Source organism: Bombus terrestris, chromosome 13, assembly GCF_910591885.1.
Source record: "Bombus terrestris chromosome 13, iyBomTerr1.2, whole genome shotgun sequence".
In the NCBI taxonomy this organism is placed as follows: Eukaryota; Metazoa; Arthropoda; class Insecta; order Hymenoptera; family Apidae; genus Bombus; species Bombus terrestris.
In genome coordinates this window covers 727829-742219 of record NC_063281.1, presented here as the reverse complement: position 1 = coordinate 742219, position 14391 = coordinate 727829, and the positions used below count along the sequence as shown (strand labels likewise).

The 14391-nt window shown below is 35.3% G+C and overlaps 1 protein-coding gene across 6 annotated transcripts in view; it reads right to left on the bottom strand.

Annotated features, from left to right (window-relative positions):
• Positions 1–14391, bottom strand: part of LOC125386170 — a 241613-nt gene that overhangs the window by 117897 nt on the left and 109325 nt on the right. The window lies entirely within an intron of this gene.

Here is a 14391-nt window from a genome sequence, read left to right as displayed (position 1 = left end):
ATACTGGTTTTCGTTGACTCGTTTTCGTATTCGTCATCGATCGATGTGTAGATAATGCGTAAATGATGCGCAAATAATGGTTCTGGATGGTCTGAGCTCAGAACTTCCCGGAGAAGTTTGAATATCCTTACGATTGACTAATGAATTTTAATAACTTGGTTTTTTTATGTTCATTATATTCCCGGTAATTCTTTGTTACAACTTATCAGGAATCGTAGATCTTTTCATCCTTAAATAATAAGATATCGTATCTTATTATTTTTATTTAGGATAAAAAATAAGCAGTCTAGAAAGCCATCTATCGCATCTGAATTTCATATTTGTAATAATTTTTATTTTAGTTCTTCCCTCCAATTTTCACGCGGATGACAGAAAAATGTTCGTATCTTAATATTTCAAGTAAGTAATTATACAACGAAAGTTTTACAATCACTCATGACTCATAATAGCTTATTGGAACTGCACAGTATCGATTGTTTCGAGAAAGATGACCAACAGGCTATAATTACTGACGATATTATTAAGGCTTCTTGATTAGATGATCAAGCAATAGAATCGTATTGATAAAAATTGTGATTTCTTTGAGGGAAGACGAGTTGAATATAAGCAGTAATGAGCCTGCGTGTCTATAATATGATAATTTAAAACAGCGGAAGAATTTTAAGAAAACTCTAATGATTACTCTATTTGAATATGTTTATGCATTTCAACATGTTAATGCATTCCTTGAAAATGATCATCGTTGGATAACAATAATTAGTCTCAGTACTGCTACGTTATATTGTAGTTAAATGCTTTGTAGACGTAACATTTAAGTTCTTCAAAGATTGCGTGCGATTTCATGATAAAACAATCTGATGTAACAATTTCGACGTCTCTTATGTCCTAGTCATGTATAATCATTTGTAAAATCGATAAATAACCTCTTTGTTATATCATGCGAATTACGTATTGCATTTCGCACATAGAAAAGTTTCAGCGCAAGTTTCAATATACCTTACACTTTTATCGAATGTAATTTTGTTGGAATTCTTCGAAAAAAAAAAAAAAAAAATATTTAGCAGAAGATAATCGATTTTCTAAGCTCTACTCTGGTTCATTTCTTTGTTATAACATCAAGCTTGTATTGATAGATTTTCAATTAACGTAGCAAGATTACAAAATCTCATAGATAATAGATACAAAGCAAAACTTAAAATAGAGAATTTAAAATAAAAAGTTAAACTAAAGAATTTGTAATCCCTTAAACGGAAAAACAGGGTGGATCAAGTTCCTTTCTCCAACGTAAGAAGTAACGAATTGCTTGACTCGTCCGTGTTCCGAGTTAATAATAATCGATAGAGCTTTTTTTCTGCAGCGCGGAATCAATGGAAATTTCTGTGTCGCGCTCGCTCGTATTCTAGAAATTATTTTCCAGGCAATTACCCGCGGTTTTTATGCGGACTCTTGTCTAGACGATGCTCATTTACGTCCGTGAGCAACGAAGAAACGAAATGGCAGGTAACGAGGCGCTTGACATCCGTCAAAGAACTGGCGACCGACGATAACGGTGCTCCAGAAACGATAACCAGTTCGAACTGTCTGGCTCGCCGACCAATCGGGATCATTGACTCCCCGTTATCGCAACGAGCAAACCAGATGTCTACTTCGACTCACAAATTTTCGCAAATATTTTGACCGAGTCACAAGTTTCAAACCGATATCAGAAAATTTACGACGTTTCTTCGAATATCGTTTTACGTTCGAACCGCGTTACAGATCTTACGTCCCTGACCATGTTTTTGAACTCTGAGTTCTATTCGTTCACTGTTTTAAAATGTTAGTAACAAAGAATTAACAATCTATAAATATTTAAAAAGAGGAATTTTAAATAATACATACATGTAATGTATGTAATAATGTAATATTTAGTATTGTATGTAATAATACATACAATAATAAATAATAATACATACATGTATTATTTAAAATTCCTCTTTTTTTAATTTTAAATAATACATGTACGTATTATTTAAATACAGCTAACAATATATTTAAATTAAGCAAATGTGACTCTTGAAATTCATTTGCGACTTTGCATATCCATTAAGAACAGTTCTTACCTTTTCTATGTGGAAAATAATCGATAAAAAGCAAAGTAGATACTAAATATTTTTGGTAAAGGGGAAAATATTTTGCATTTAGTTAAAATTAGCGTACCTAAACTAATCTGTACTCTCTATTTATTTTTGAATAAACGAAGGATTCGCATTATGTCATAGAGTGGAGATAAGAATTTTGCGCAGAGCGAAAAATGAAAATAAAAGTAGTTAGATATAAGTGGCTAAACAAGAATACGAGCAAAGATTAAAAATGGTAATGCGCACTGTGGATTATCTTATTCATTCAAATAAGAAATATCGATGTTGTTTTTGTAGTGATACGTAATTATTGCGTATTGTGAGCTTGATGATTTTACCGTTAAATGACAGTATCTTTTGCATAATTTGTTTCTTGAGATTACTATTTACGTTAAGTAACGTACGATCATTACGTAACTAACGCGGGACGTAATGAATTTTGAAAGAGTTTCTTTTCATTCAAGACGATATAGATGTGAATATCGACATTAATATTTTATCGGAAAGATTTGTCCGGTATATCGACCGAACTTATTTGTAATATTTCGATAAATATCGTATAGAAAATTCACATTGAATCGTCGATTACGATCCGATACATTTTACATTTACCACCAAAATCAATAATAATCACAACTATGTTATCTAATAATAAACCTATTTCAAGATCCACACATAGCCAATAAATGAATTATTTCCTTCATCCACTTTATCAAATAATCAATCGGCGAATTCGAGAATCATCTCCTATTCTAATATGGAAATTTACCACCAATCCTCAATATCTACTAACACACCCAAAAAAGCATAGTCATAATTCATTCTAAAATGAACGGGTCAACTTAAACCAATACCCAAACACATTTTCAACATCAGTACCAATCAATTTACAAACCATTCTAAGAATCATTATCTATTTTACTCTGGAAATTTACCATTATTCCCCGGCATTTTTCAATAGATCCAAAAGACCGTAATTTATTCAACACCAAGTATCTTTGTCAAAGTCTGTTGAGACTAGCAGAGAATTTCCCCGAGCATTACTCACGCAATCATTGCCACTACCGACGCGGCAAAGTTCTCCAAGAAATCGAGGGGAAGCGGCATGGAAGAAAAACGCGATTAATGAAGACTCTCCGTGGTGTTCAAAGTCCGCGGAGGGTGTCATGTGCCATCGAAAACGAGCAGTATCGATAACGCAGAAACGCAGACGGAACGAGAACAGCTACAGTCGTTAGTCGTTAATCGTTATCGATTTAATTGCCTCGATCTCCCCTGTGAAGCCTGTCGCAAGAGGTCGTGGTTCAGACCGTGGAACTTGGACGCGGATCACGAGACGCTCGGCGGATTTCTGTCGACCACAAAGACGAACGGCGGCTGATTTCTTTCCACAGAGATTCGTGTTTTATCGGGCTCCGACTAGAAGAAAGACGGGAGCAGGCAGAGAAAGAGGGAAGTCTAACCATGCATTATAAATTATAAATTTCCATGAATAGAATCTCGCAGCCAAACATTCTCTGTGTATCGAACGATCACGTTATTCACGTTCACGGGCACGTGGCCAAACGTGTCGCAAATTACTTTTCAAGACGACTCGCATGCGCGTTTCAGATTCGAGCAAACACCTGTTTATTGCGTGTCGCAGCGAATTTCTGTCTCGTAACTTGGAATACAGGATGTTCGAGTTCCTTGATTTTATACATACGATTTATGTGAAGTCAACTTTCCATTCAAATGATCACGATTAGATGATCTTTTCCATATTTCTTTTTAATATTTATGTGCACAAATATTTTATGCCCACTTTTAGCGTTTTCGAGATAAACGGTTGTAAAGGTTAGTCAATAGTACTTAACAATTAAATAAATACTTTTTGCACTGTATTTATCTTTATCGATGCTATTATAAAAGTGATTGCGAATTGTGCATTGACCCTTTCTATCAACATAAAATTACAAACGTCATTGATGGTTCTTGAAGATATTTCGATATACACTAAATATGGTAAACAAAAATATGTTTTTGATGACATTTATCAAGTAGATATAAATTTGATTTGTAAACACGACCTAAAGTAACAGTTAGAAATTACGTGTTCTATATAAAAAGTTAATTTTCTCAAAATGTGGGCATACAATGTTTGCGCAGTAAGCCATCGATATCCCTTACTGGAAGATTATGGAATATTATGGAAGATCAAGGAATTTTTCTCATTTTTACATAAATAATAACATATTTTAAATGCAATTACGTCAAAAATCAAATAATAAATATTTCTCTCGTGGGAGTATCAAATATCGCGTAACAAGCAATGGAAGAAAGAAATCTCAAATATAACTGCGGGAATTTTTTAGAAATTGGATGATATTTCGTAATAATCGTCGCATCGAAAATCATCCAAAGTGCCAAACTAAATTTGTTAATTCTAAGCTAAAGAAAATTTCTCTCTAAACAATTCAAAACCTAAACTCAAACCTAATCTCCAAACTTTAACAATAATTCTACGGGTAATTTCACCATCGATTCGTTATAATATTTCACTGTTATCACGATAATCTAAAATTCTGTAGAGGAAAATGGAATTTGTTCGTTCGAAGCGTTTAGTGTACTTACAAAGAAACGTACAGTCATTCGAGTATATCGGTGCAAATCCAGGCTCGTTAAGCCATTAAATGACAACAAGCCCCGCGGGTTATCGTCGCGCTAATAAAGCCGGCGTTGCGGACACGGTACAACGATAAGAAAGCTCGTTTTATTTCTCCTAGCTCTCGATCTTCGTCGTAAACGTGCGTAACACGCGAGCCTGTCGAGGAATCGAGATAAGGCACGCAGATATATCGGTGAGTCGACGCGGACCTCGTCAAAGATTGCGCTAATACGGGACAACGCGGACGATCAGCCGACACGCGGCTTTTACGCTGACTCAGAACCACGCAAACAAGATTTTTAATACGCTGCCATGTATTTTTGCTCAGTTTTGATCGATCGACGTTAACGCAAGCGAGCACGGAGTAAATACTTCATTTGCAAAACAAGTTTTGTAATTTAACGTTGTTTTTATTGTTTCCAATTGCATTTCAAGTGAAGTCTTATCAATCTACCGTGCTAATTGCAAAAATATAATATAATATTATACATACTAAGAAGTATATATATTATATATTTTAATGTCTTCTTCTAACGATTTAGTTTCAAATAATTATTAAGAAGATACGAGAGATTTTTAATTGATAATTTTTGCAATCCAATATATCGAACATTTTTTAATATCTTCCCTTTCTCGGTGCTTTCCCTTGCGTCACAAAAATTTCCTACCTACCTTGTCAAAAACCGTGTCCACTGTCCTCAATTTATCTTTATATCTTTCCAGGACTTCACAATACACAATGTTTCTAAAAAATGTCTCCAAAAATGCACTTTTAGTCATCGACACAGTGAATCTGCGCCCAAATCAAGAATGTAAAAATCCTACATAAATCCTACTTACATATATATACAACATACATTTAAAAAAAGGACATCCGAGGAAGAGTATCAATCGTCCAATATAAAAAAGTCCATCTTTAACTGTCAATCTGACGCAACGTCGGCCACTAATTGCTTTTAAAAAGCGATAATTCTGTTGACGTTGATTCGAAACAGCACGAGCCGGATTTTTCTCGGGATTTCCAGGTTGTTCCCTCGAGGTCTGGCTCTCGTTAATTTACATTGGACGCTCGATGAATCCTTCGGGCACGAAAGCGGCCAAAGCAAATTTGCTCAGTCCGGTCACGCGCGCACCGCTCCTCAGCACACGCGTTCCTACGTTTACCAGTGTCATTATTACCTGACGAGGTAAACCGAATGCGCAGGCTGGTTAATGGCAATGGTAGAAAAGAGAGCTGAACGAGAATCGAACGGTGAGTACACGGCTGTCCGACGTCGTTCGCGCCGACACGTGCTTCGCGGCTTAAGAAGATGTTTTTCAAAGAGATTAGGAACGTCGTCGCATCGTGTTACTCCTTTCTGCGTCGTCCTTTTTCTCTCGTTGAAAGCGTAACGCTCGCTTGAAACGAATTTTCTTTTTTCTTCTTTAGGAAAGATGGGGCGTCGAAGAGCTTAACCCCTTAACTTGCAGTTTTCTTTTGTTTTACCGGTCAGAAACGCACGATTTTGGTTTTAGCTGTGCATTGTTTTTTGACTATATAATATATTATTTTGTGACTCTAATGTCATATCTTATATTATTAATATAACAAAATACAAAACACAAATTAGGATCTGAAAGAAAGCAAACGTTTTTATAAACATCGTTGGGAGAATGTTTTCTTGAATGCGTAAATATCTAGTATATCAGTATTATTTATATTCTATGTATAGCATTGTTAGTATCATATATAAAAAGGTAAAATTCCTTTATTTTTGTCAGTTTTCGTTCCTATAGTAGCGTTTGATTAACGTAGCCACTTTCATGATAGAGATTTCCGCAATCACCATTGGAGGGAGTATGTGTGACTTTAGAAATATAAGAATAGCATCGCTTCACTTGTTATACATCTACGCCTTTTGTGCAAATAAAACAAACGATTATATCAAATACGAAAACGTGATTGCGTTTTTAGTACGAAAAACGTTCAGTTGACTGTGGTCGTGTCTTACACAGGCATGGGCATTAAGGGTTTAATTTTCTGTGTAAAATTTGGTTCGTAAGGTAAGAAAGCAAGTTCCATTGTTAATCACTTCTTTTCATCACTTAAATTGACAAAACAAGTAGGTAATAGATACCAGAGAATTTTTGAAATTTCTGTAAAAACGTAACTCTACGATGTTGCTTTTTTACGACTATAACTGCATTTTTAAGAAAAATCCTAAAACCTTCCACCGGCTATTACGTATATCTTTCCCATGCACCTAATGTTTGAGAATCCTTATTCTATAATAAACATATTTGAAAAAGAATTTTGTTTCATACTGAATAATCTTTTGCCATTTACGCATCACAATAAAGCCTTGGACTCCTCTCAACAAAAAATTGTTTCACGCTCCATTATTTTTACAGTTCTTTACCACCCTTCCTACAGAGTAATTATCACAATATCCGCATTGCAATTACGTATCTAAAATCAGCACATTCTTTTCAGAAGACGAAATCTAGAAGGTTTAACCTGCAACGATAATGCATCAGCAATTGCTCTATACTAAGCTAATATAGAAGCAACATCGCGAAAGCAGAACACGGGACAGTTTATCAAAGATAAGCCCGACACTATGGCTATGAGGCTATGACACCTTCAAGGCCGTGATACGTGAAAACACTACCGACTTACAACGATGTTCGGTTCCTCGTCGTCACGGTCCTACCTTCCTCTCCGTGTTAAACGACAATTTGCCGGTGTTACGCCGTCGAGAACACAGATGCTAATTGGATAATTATATGCAACATCTATTAAGCGGTGCGCGGTCCCGTGTAATCTTCGAATTTATTTTGTCGAAGGAAAAGAAACGTAATGGAAAAAAAGGAAACGTAAATACACGAAGGAACATGGATTGCTTAATAACGTCGAGCAACATGGCGGAACGCGAACGCTTGTAAAATATATAGGGTGATCCGTAATTGATGATTCACATGGGATCAGGAAGGTTCTATGGGTCAAAATAAGACGAAAATCAAGAATAACAATATTACTTTGCAAAGTATACGTAAATTTGCTTAATTCTCAGTTAGATAGGAATAGATAATCGATAGGATGTTATACATGTGAAAATGAGTGGGAAATGTAAAACAGTACCTTCTCGCCTGAAACCTCATTTTCGAAAAAATCAATTTCAGAGAATTTGCCTAGTACCTACATACTAAACTAATTCTTGATTAACGCAGGTGTTCAAATCCCATTTTCTTCAAAACGATGCCTTAAATAACAGAATTTTATGCTTCATTTTCATCTTATTTTGACATATAGAATAATTTCTTGTCATTTCGTCCATTCTTGCCCAACCAAGAGCTGGTCAAGTTCACGCGTACCTCACAAATTTCCAAATTCCATTCCCACAAAAGCGAAGTCTTCGACGCAACTTTGGTATTCTCGATTTTCGTCTTACTTTGAATCAGTGAGCTTTCCTGACCTTTTATCGCGAATTGTGGATCACCCTCTATAGTATTCGGTCGATACTATTCAGCGAGCCACGCTGACGTTAATCGGATAATTCTACGCGAACCCTGTCGTGCGTTAATTTAGATATTATTGCTTGTACGCGACGTCCACCGTAGCTGGAGAAAATTCCATCGGGAGAGTCGTGAAGACAGCGACCAATGGAAGGGGTAATTATGATAGCACGGCGGAAAATAATTAAACGTTTGCCTACGCTATCGGAACTTTCAGTATTTCGAGCGAAAACTCCGTTAGTCGCCAGCACGTATTAATTTGAGCCTCGGGGATGATTATACGGTAATTCGAATCTGTTCTTTTGGATTTATGAACAATCTTGTTCGTCGCTGATTGAATCTGCCTTGAAAATTCCCAAGTTGATGGTTTTTGTCTTTGCATCGTTTTACTTCGTGTACATGTATGGATGAATGATTGATGCTTCGTTGAAATGAATGGCAAATGAAATGTTAATGTTCAAGAATATCAAAGCTATTGGGATATGCTTCACGAACAAGGTTAAGTTGGATTGAAAATTTTTTCAATTATAAGTCTCGTCTCCATCGAAACAACGTCGGGCAACCTTTTGCCTCCTTTAATCTTCGTATTTTCAAGTTCGAAACATTTTCAAAGAATAACAGTCTATAGAGACATTTTGCTTTATACTGAAGCAACATTCGACAACTAACGGTGATTTTTTCAAAAAACGGGATCAGCAATAAGATATTTGTTCGATGTTGCTTCAGTGGAATCGAGACTATATGTTAAGCCTCTGCCTTTTTAACTTTCATTCCTGAAAATTTTCTTTGACCCCTTAACTAACAAAATTATGACTTCCGGTCGACAAAATGTATAATTCTCTTATGTTCTAAAATACTTCCATGCACGATAAAAGATGTAAAAATGTTATATTTTACAAGTACCTTTTGTAATAATTACGCAGTGTGGTAGATTTTGAAACACGGAATACACAATCCTTTTAGTTTCCTTTTTATTCCCATTTTGCAAATATGGATAAGGAAACATACAAAATATCTTGATGTTATTTTTATTATGTAGGAAATTATTGCATTGATATTTCGGAGAGTACATAGAAATACGAAAAAAAAGGGAATCAGGCCAAGTTAACTCGGTTGATTAAGGCAGAAGATTAATAAATATAAGCCAATCGAATCAAGTGTTAACGACACCAGTTAATTTCATTCTAATCAAAATTTCAAATAAAAGTTGCTTCCACTAATAAAACTATATTCATTCTCTAGCCTTCCTTTAACATAGGTAACTTATTATCCTTTGCGGTTAAAACTTATCCCATAAATGAAAGCTTAGAACTCTAAGCCATATATTTGTAGCTACGCTGCCCAACGAACAGAAAACATAAATTGTACATCCATCTGTCGAAAACAGCTTTTGGACACACACTGTTTCTCAACTTCAACATTGTCCATCGTGTAATTGAAGAATACACGGCGATTCGTTTAACCATTCAATTTTTACGAAACACCATATTAAATCTCAACGATACAGCGACGCCATAAAGGCTGATCACCGATATCCTTCGACAAGAAGCAGGACGTTCACTGTCTTCGAACGTTCATAACGACCATCTTTCTTTGGCCTTTTACGATACCGGATGCCTAAGTTCGAACGGCAGAACTCAAGAGCGAGAGAGAGAAGGAGAATCCATGGAGGCGTGCACACGCAGTAAAGAGTAAAGTTTAATTGCCAAATAATAATTAGACGAGGCAAAGCTCGCGACTCGGCGTAATTTATGATACTTCTAGCCTACCTCCTACCGGTGATAATAATTTCCATAAAAATTACGAGTGGCCCTCGACGTGGCTCTCGTTGCATTTCCTTTCGCTTCCTATATATGTATATATGTATAATGACGATATTCCCCCTTTTCCTTGGCTACTTAATTTGCGCAGTGCTTTATGAGAAGTCCTCGCCCACGGCAGTAATTTACCCTTCCCGAGGGACAAACTCGTGTCCTTGACGAAACGCCATTTTTTCCCTTCGTCTCCGTCAGTGGATAGGCTTGACACTCGTTTCTTCGTGTATAGAATCCTCTGTTGAATTTGTATATGGAAATGATTATTCCAGATAATAATGTTGGAATTTGCGAAGCTTCGTTAGTCTAAGGCGCGCAATAAAAATTATAAGAAAAAGTATCAGCACGTGAGAATTACAAAAGTAGAGTATGATGAGTAAATACATCTCTACTGATTTTCAGAATTTAATGTTACTTTATGATTAAAATAGGAAGGTTTTAACATGGCTTAATTGAAAATGAAAACAACCCGTTAGGTTCAAAGATCTTACAATTCTTCTAAATAATTGATAAGTAGTAGTAAGTCTTGTGAAAACCGAAGACATAATTGTTAAGACAAGCAATATTTTAATATTTATCATCGTTATTCTAATATTATAACGAGGAATATTTTTAAAACTTTGAAGAATATGGAAAAAGACACATATTTATATTATTATAGACAAATTAATAAATTATTTCGTTGTGAGAAATAGGAAATTTGAATTATCGTGTTCTCTCTTGTAATCTTCATACATAACTTTATATAATAGCTCCACCTCAATCCTGGAAATTCCTGAAGAGGAATCGTGGTTGAAGAACGCCTTGGAATTCTATGGTATTTCGCTTGGGTGAATTTCCTCCTTGATATCTCTGATATTACACGTTTGATGTTCTCGATTTTCATTGAAATTCCTCGTTTTACCTTCTCACGTTGTTTTCTTACTGGCGAAATTTATTATTTATCTGTATCCTTTTATTATTATTGCTTGTATGTATCACCTACTATTATACTTTGCTTCTGCTTTTATCAACAAATATAAAGTTAATTTTTCTTCAATATGGAATACCCATATATATATATATATATATATGGTACATTCATATATCATAAATAAGAATGGTAGCATGATTCCTACTACTAATTGCGGACCCTGACCTGTATGCTTGATGCAGTTATAGTAGATCAATAAATTATAATTTACATTCAAACGTCTCAACAAATATGCGCGTTTGAAGAAAGAATAATTCAGACGACGTACTGTCGCTGCATTAACTGGTTACTTGATACGTTAATTTAAGTGAAATTTAATTTTATAATGATTCTGTAGGAGAAAAATTATGGAGAATCTTTGTGAAGAATTTTCAGATTGACTGTGTGATAATATTTTGAAATTACAAAAAGTGTACTGATACAACGAACCTTGTGTAAATAATATTATCAAATCTTGAGACGCAATGTACAAAAACAATTTAGGATTAGTTTGATGCGGGCGTTTCTTCGAGAAATGTGATGTTCTGTTCGACGTGATGCATTGCCATTGGTAATGATTATTGCGATGAATCTGCAAGTTTGAAGCACTTGTGGAACATCCCGGAGCAAGTCTCGTTCATGCATCTGTATTTATCGTTGAATGCGCGAAGAAATTGGTACGACGTTCACGCGCGAATTAAGTTTATTTTTTATTTAAGTTATTACGTAATACTTATAGTTTCCAATATGAAAAAATAAGAATCGAAAGTGAAAAATCTCCAAAATTTATTCTTTCATCAGTCGTCAATTTTGCAAACTTGTAATTTTATTACGACATAATATTCGCAGCAATTCTTCTTTTCAGACAATGAATAGGAGCAAGTGTGATACGTCGATCGAAAGCTGATGTCTCAAGGATTACAATGGTTATGATCCGAATTGATGTAAACTTATAGTTTTCGAATCTGCATAGTCCCCTTACCAAACGACATCATTACCTTCCCCACTCTGTGAACTTTTACGGTTTAGACAAAGTCTTTAGTCTTTGACAATGCAACGTCAAGTCATTTGTCATCAATAAACTGCCTCATGTATAGTCTAAATAGTCTAAACAATCGATATCATCCATATTTCATAGCTTGGCTTCGAACCGAATTTGAATCGCTGGTTATCGACTTCCCAAACATTCGCTCGAGCATTCTGTCGAAGTCCTTACCAAGCTAAAGACCCAGTCATAAATTACGGTAAATAGCAGCGAATTATCTGTCATTATAACGAAGACGCGTCGCTGTTAATATACATATATCCTTATAATACATAGAATATTTATTAACTAATTGAAATTGAATAAAAAATATTTACTTTTTTATGTAAACAAGCAGTATTCAATTGATATCTTATCGATATCCTTATTTATATCGACAACCATTTTCACTGTCTTTCCATTTATTTTTATCCACGACTGTATTCAATTACACTGATGTCTTGAGTATTCGTTAAAACGGTAATTCGTCCGAATACACATCTACGATAACCATAATTTAACAGTTAGCCCTTTCTCTCTCTCTCTCTCTTTTTTTCTCCTTTCCTCCCTCCCTCTTACCGGGACTAAATTTTCCCACGAATCACAGGAAAGTGATTATGTCTCGTTAGTTTAAACAAGCAACAGCAGCAGGATTATATTTCTCTTTTCAGAAGAGGCTGTCCTCGCGTTCCGCGTCTTTCGCAAGGCTTTAATGACCACCACGTGGTACTATCATCGGAGGCAGTACGTGAGAAACACGGACGAGTATCATCACGCGGTGACTCGCTAAAATTATCCGTGCTTCGCTTTCGAGGCAACAGCGAAGGATGAGAATTAAGCCGGCGCAAAAAACGACGAAGACCGTGAAGACGAGCGATGGTCTCTTCGGTTTCTCAAAAGACTTCTCCTGGGAAGGTAGTCAAGTGGAACCTTCCCGTTTCTTCGCCGACAATGTTCTCTTTCGAAGATTTTTTTCTCCGAGCAATTTTTTCTCCAACCGCAAGAGACATTTCTTTCTTTTTCTCCACCATTGCTAGTGATGTTTTGGGGATCTTTTATTTTACTGAAGTTATGGTTGTTAGTTTATATATTACGAAGTCTGGTTTACAATATGTACTTTGTTGGACTTTGTTCGATAATACTTGGTATTAGACTAAACAGTTCGTTCAAAATAATCAAGAAAGGCATAGATCTAATTACAGGTCTCTCTTTGTTCTTCGTTATATTCTACTCTCTATCAATCTACTCCTTATAGTTATAATTTACTGTCAATTATAAGATCATTCATTATACATGTATTATTTTTTCATATTATTATATATATATGGTGATTGTGGTATATAAAACTATAAAAATAGTATGTGTTGCGTAGAAAAAAATATTGCGTAAAAATAAGAAAATCGTAGAGTTGAATTGTAAATGATATTATTAACTACATTCCTTATAAATACTAATTACCATTTATCTCGTACAAGTCGTATGGCTACAAACGCGGGAATGGCGAGAAAAACGAAGATCTGGCGGCCCTCGGCTGCTATCAATTGCCTCTAATAACAGTAACGTTCGATTAAATATAACCTCGAAACTTCTCAAGTCAGACATTCTCTAACGCTATAAATATGAAAACAATATGTGCGACAACAAAATATAAATTAACAACAAACATTGGTCGATCTATTCCCAAAATGTAAAACACCGATAGCACTACACCAAAGCCGGAGCACGTGATTAATTGATCGACAATTAAAATGCAGCAGAGTTTATTAATTATGCAGCGAAAGTTCCGCGACGTTGCACGAGTCAGTATCTCGAAAGTAAATTAAGGATCATCAATTGGTGGCATACTCATTAAGAACCTCTCACGAAGGAAGATATACGAACGCTTGCTGAATGTACACGTTGAATCTCAAAGAATATCGCAAAGAATACAAATCGTACGATAAAAATAAATAATTGGAACAACGCGAATCAATTTTAGAAACGAACCAATAACATTAAAAAATTGTCTTTCCTTTCGAACATATATGCATTTCAATCGATACATTACGCTTTGTAATTATAAGTTCCTAGTATCCCATAAAGCTTTGTACTTTGATTAAACGAAGATTGTAAAAAATATTTTGCATCCGATGGGAAATATGATTCACGAGTCATTAATTCATTCCAATTATTGGCTGGAAGTATCTCTCAAGTCGAACAGTTCGATTTTACTCGACCGTTCAACCACGTTCGTCAGCATAAAGCTTGATATTTAATTATTGAGGCGGGTATTAACCACACGGTTAATTCGCAGCCGGCTCACTACGTGTCTTATGATTAATCACTAAGCTGAAAGCCAA